The sequence below is a fragment of the Trichechus manatus genome, unplaced genomic scaffold (assembly GCF_000243295.1).
Source record: "Trichechus manatus latirostris isolate Lorelei unplaced genomic scaffold, TriManLat1.0 scaffold00027, whole genome shotgun sequence".
Lineage (NCBI taxonomy): Eukaryota > Metazoa > Chordata > Mammalia > Sirenia > Trichechidae > Trichechus > Trichechus manatus.
In genome coordinates this window covers 773,924-780,036 of record NW_004443963.1, presented here as the reverse complement: position 1 = coordinate 780,036, position 6,113 = coordinate 773,924, and the positions used below count along the sequence as shown (strand labels likewise).

The 6,113-nt window shown below is 35.1% G+C and overlaps 1 protein-coding gene across 1 annotated transcript in view; it reads right to left on the bottom strand.

The window, feature by feature from the left end:
• SCYL2 (SCY1 like pseudokinase 2) overlaps window positions 1–6,113 on the bottom strand; it is a 46,548-nt gene that overhangs the window by 38,918 nt on the left and 1,517 nt on the right. The window contains exon 2 of the mRNA XM_023728904.1: window positions 2,511–2,655. The gene's annotated coding sequence lies outside the window, so the exon portion shown is untranslated. The remainder of the gene's footprint in view (window positions 1–2,510; window positions 2,656–6,113) is intronic.

The window sequence follows — 6,113 nt, the reverse complement described above, 5'->3', positions numbered from 1 at the left end:
GACTCTGGCTACCAGAATTGTGAGAGAATAAATTACTGTTGTTTTAAGCCACCAAGTTTACGGTAATTTGTTGTAGCAGCCACAGAAAAGTAATCTTTGAGAAAATCAATAAAAATTGATAAACCTCTAGCCAAAATAATGAGGACAAAAGGAGAGAAGACACAAATTAGCAATATCAAGAATGAGAGAGGTGACATCACTACAGATTATACAGACATGAAGGGATAAGAAAATATTATGAAACACTGTATGCCAGTAAATTTGACATATTAAGTAAAATAGACCATAGACATAAATTTACTCAAAATGGATCATAAACTTAAAAGTAAAACCTAAATTTATAAAACTTCTAGAGGATACATTTATGACTTTCGGTTAGGCAAAGATTTCTTAGAAATGACACCAAAAGCATAATCCATGAAAAAACATACTGGTAAAATCACTTCATCAAAGTTAAAAACTTCTGATCTCAAGAGAATGACAAGACAAGCGATAGACCAGGAAAAAAATATTTACAAATCATGTAACACTTGTTCCAGAATATATAAAGAGCTATCAAAACTCAATAAAAAGAAAACAAACAACCCATGTAAAAAATGGGCTAAAGTTCTGAACAAACACTTCATCAAAAAAAAAAAAAAAAAAATTCAGATGGCAAATAAGCACGTGAAAAGGTACTCAACATTGTTATTCATCAGAGAAATGCAAATTAAGACCACAATAAGATAGCACTACACACTTATTAGAATGGTTAAAAACTGAAAAAGACCAACCATACCAAATTTTGGCAAAGATGTGACAAAATGGAACTCTCAAACACTGCTAGTGGGAATGTAAAATGGTACGGCCATTTTGGAAAACAATTTGTCAGTTTCTTAGAAAGTGAAATATACACATATACCATTTGATCTAGTCATTCCACTCCGAGATATTTACCAAGAAGAAATAAAAGCGTATGTATGTACAAAAACTTGTAATGAATGTTCATAGCAGCTTTATTTACAACAGTCAAAAACTAGAAAGAACTAAAATAACCATCAACGGGTGAATGGATAAACAAACTGTGGTACAGCCATATGACAGACTACCACTCAGCAATAAAAAAGAATGAACTATTAACACGCACAAGAATATAGATATTGAGTAGTAATTTCAAAATAAATATGTTGAGTGAAAGAAGCAAGGCCAACCAGTACATACTGTATGATTCCATTCATAAAATTCTAGAAAATGCAAACTGATCCACAGAGACGGGAAGCAGTTCAGTGGTGTCTTAGGCATCTAATACTGCTATAACAGAAACACCACAAGTGGATGGCTTTAACAAACAGAAATTAATTTCTCACAGTCTCGTAGGCTACGAGTTCAAATTCAGGGCATCAAGCTCTAGGGGAAGGCTTTCTCTCTCTATTGTATCTGGAGAAAGGTCCTTGTCATCATCAATCTTCCCCCAGACTAGAAGCTTCTCTGCGCAGGGACCTCGGGTCCAAAGGATGCGCTCTGCTCCAAGCACTGCTTTCTTTGTGGTACGAGGTCCCCCAACTCTCTGCTTGCTTCCCTTTCATCTCTTAAGAGATAAAAGGCAGTGCAGGCCACACCCCAGGGAAACACCCTTCACACTGGATCAGGGATGTGACCTGGGTAAAGGTGGTATTACAATCCCACCCTAATCCTCTTTAATGTAAAATTACAGTCACAAAATGGAGGACAAACACAGAATACCAGGAATCATGGCCTAGCCAAACTGATACACACATTTTTTGAGGGATATAACTCAATCCATAACAAGTGGTTTCATGGGAACTGGGATAGAGGGGCAGCAAGAAGCCAAAGCAAGAGATTACAAAAGGCAGAAGAGGACACTTTTGCAAGGTTTGGATAGGTTCATAATCTTGACCATGGTGATGGTATATAAACTTGTAAAACTGTATATTTTGAATATCTACAGTTTACTGCATGACAATTATATTTCAATAAAACTGTTGAAAATAACGAATACAATTATCTCTGTTTGCAAAGAACACAGAATCTGCCATATAAATTTACTCTATAAAGCTAAAAGTATTATTTTGATAAGCAGGGAAAGGAAAATTTTTTAAAGCAGACATATACAAAAAGACTAAAAATACCTCTTGATATCCACTAAAAACTTTCCTTAATGATGTCATTTTAAAATTTTTATTAAACTATTTTTTATTTCAACTTAATGTTTTGTTTATGAAATGCATTAACATGGTTTAACACTCTAAAGGAACAAAAGGGACCCACCCCATCCTCTAGCCACTCACAGTTCTCCTCCAACGGTTACCAATGTTGTCAGTTTCATATAATTAAAACATAATTTAAATGCAATTAAACTGTAGAAAAAAATTTTAGAACGCAGACATAATTTTTAAATTACTGAAAAGATCATAAAGATTTATAAAAGTAGTTTACATAGCTAGTAAACTTGAAACATCCAAAAATAATTTTAAAGAAAGAAACTCTTTTCACATGTCAAAAATACATACCTGCAGCAAACCGTATTTGGTTTCTACATCATAAAGTTTATAATCCTTAATGTCTGGAGATATGGGGGAAGGTAGGTTTTCCCAGTTACCAAGAACATTGGCTAAGCTGGCAAAAACTGGTTCTGTACAAAATGCCAAGCAATCTCTGTTTTAAGGAAGAAAAAAAAAGTTCTTATCATTTTTTCCACATTATCAAAATCAAATATCTAAATATATATAAAACATTAATGGTCCTATTAAACTATCAACAAGCAGGTTGACCATTTCAGATTTGTTAATTTCACTTAGTCTTTCAAACTGTTTTTGACAGTTGTGATACATTTTTTAAAATTCAGGAAGTCAGAAGATAAACATTATTTCAACTGTGCTCCTCAAAACATTGATATTCTTTATGGAAAACAAATGAGCTACCATATTTTTACACAAATAAAGTGTATTTTCTGTGTTTGTCAATCGTGCCCACCTGTTAAAAAAAATTAGCATAGCACACTTAAAAAAATAGCTTGTGGGGGGTGGGCATGATTGGCAAAATTAGAAGGCATGCATTATTATTGTAAAAATACAGTAATTTAAAATAATGTTACATTATGCTTGTCTTATCCCTACTTCTAAGGCTATAAATTTCAGAACGTGCTCAAAGAAACCTGCAGATTTCTCAGATGCTCCTGCCACTTCAATCAGAGCAATTTTGCTTTTATCTATTTTATATCTTTTGAAAAGTATCACAATTTTGAAATTTTTTAAATTATTGCTCTGTGATGTATAAGGCTTACAAACTCAGAAAACAATAGAAAGTAATATTTAATAAGCCTTACAGAGTAATGATCAAGAGCTCAAGCTTTGAAGACAGACACTTGACTTCAAGACCCGGCATCCCTCTTCCCTGATGTGGTGACATTGTCACCACAGCTCTGAGCTTCATTTGCTCATTTGTAAAATGGCGATAATAGACCCATTTTGCAGGGTTACTGTGCAGATCAAATGAGATAATGCATGTAAAGTACATAGCACAGTGCTAGCATGTAAGCTCAATAAATGCTTACTATTGTTATTATGGAGCCTTGGTGGAGCAGTAGTTAAGAGCTACAACTGCTAACCAAAAGGCTGGCAGTTCGAATCCACCAGTCGCTCCTTGAAAACCTGTGGGGCAGTTCTACTCTGTCCTGTAGGGTCGCAATGAGTCAGAAATGACTCAACTGCAATGGGTTATTGCTATTATAATTAATTAACAAGTGTCTGAAGCTCAAGTCTTAACATTTTAAGCCTTGGGTTCTGAACTCTGGCAGTGAAGCACTACAAGGTAGTACAGTAACAAAAAAAGCTACACCAACCCTCTGTGCCTGGACAGTAACTGCTTAGTGGCAATTATGTCTTTTGAGGTTTTATCTGTCTATAATACCTGAATAACTTTTCTTTCAGTATGAATTCGTTGTTCAAATGAAAGCATATGCAGAAGCTCGATATATATGAGACAGAGACAAAGTTGTTTAAGAGGAGAGAGTCAAAACGTCCTGCTTCCTCAGTTGTCATCAAGGATGGTATCTTGTTCTTTACTTCCAGCACTCAGTTCATTAACACAGTGGATACTAGGCACATGTTTGCTGAACTGTACTGAAGGAAAACTGCTCAAATGCTATGTCTTTTCTACAGTTTCCTATGATTCCCAGTACTCATTTATGTTAGCAAGCCTCTTGGTTTTTTCCTTTGTCTTGACTCACAAATCATACTTGGTCACAGAAGATTATGCTTCCATATGATTGTGCATCAAAGCTCCTAGGCCTTATGATGTTTCTTGATATTCATTTCCATCATTACAGTCAAATATTAGCAGGGCTCGATGCTCCCAAGGTCCATCTCTCCAACCACAGCTACTGGATTTATTTCCTACCCTTTTACTACCTCCATCAAACTTAGCTTCCCAGTATCTTTACCCAACAAATTCAACTATATTCATCCTGATTATACCTGATTCCGTTATCCCTCTCAACTTACCTCAATAATAAACTATCAACTTCACTATGCTTTACTGAGCAAACCCTAAACCCTGTTATGACCATCACAGATTTTTTTTTTCACTCTTTACTTACATCATAGAAAACAGATGAAGAAAAAAACAGAAAACCCAAATCCTTTATAAGCTTAGAGTGTAAAGTCATAGTATACATTAATCTTGCTTTTTTCCCCCAGTACTCAAGAACATTCCTTCATAGTCTGCCTATTTAACTCATTTCACAGCCCTTTTTACTCACAGCTCACCTATTATCCATTTTCTACTTAAAAATAACAGAGTTCATCCAACATGAATGACTTCATTTGCCCTAAACTTCATCTCAGCATATTACTGATTCCTCATCTATCCTCCTAAACTTTCCTTCAAAGTTTTCCTATAGAATTTTACTCAAATAATTATTTCTTCGCCAGGCTTCTTTTTACCTATTTCCTAACTTCCAAACACCTACCCAACTGAAATTACTGAGTATCACTAACAAACCCTCACTAGTCAAATGTAATGGACTCGTCTCAGTCCTTATTTTCTCGTATTCTGCGGCTCCCAGTGTTAGTGGTTTTTTTCTTCCCCTCTTTGGCTTCCATGACATGCTGCTAATTTTTCTCCTGCCATATGACAATGACCTTTCCTGTTTCCTTCCCTGATCTTTCTCCTGTGCAGTTTAAAGTTCTGTCCTCAGTACTCTGCTCTATTAACTCGTGTTCTTGGAAAGTTCACTTTCTTCATAGCTTTAACTACTGCCTCTATGTTCCTCACTCCCATACATATCACCAATTCTTGACTTTCACCTGGATTACTCTGTCTATAGTACAATTCTTTTGGATAATTCCAATGCCATCTCAATATTATTAATTCATTAAAAATTGGAAATTATATTTTTCTTTCCCTAAAATGTCCCTAACTATCCTCATTTCTATCAATGCTACTACATTTTTTATAACCTAACAATGAAGATGCCTTAAAGTGATCTCTAAACTGTCTCTCTTCATAATTACCAATAAATCCCCAGTCCTATAATATTTAAAATCACTACAAAAGAAGTTGCAGGGACAGATAAAAGAATAACACACTGGTCCCTCTTCCCTCAAGAGACTCAAAATGTAATTATGAGATATAAGACATGTAGATACAAGTCAAAATAACAAGGATGGGTGGGATTCAGATAGGCAGAAGCACTCCAGAGAAAACTGCACAAACAGACACAGGGTCAGGAAAGCTCAGGACAAGTGTGGCAAACAAAAGTTATTACACTTTGGAATATAGGGTTCACAACAGTGAGTGTCACATAAGAGACAGCAAATATAGTGTTCTTCTGAGTTTATCCATGAAAAGAAAAGTAAAAAAATATTTTTATTATGAAGACATATGAGTATATTTCTGGGTTGGCAAAGCATGGTACTGTGAAAAAAACACATGGCCTCAGGTAGCAGGGTGACTGGGACTGAACACCAGCTCTGCTGCTCGTAACTATATGGCTTAAGTAATGTCTCTGATCCTCAGTTTTCCTATACAGTTGTGAGAATTAAATGAGTTAAGCAAATTAAAGCATTTAGCACAGTTTTTCACAAGGTAGGTGTTAAATAAGTTTTTTTCTT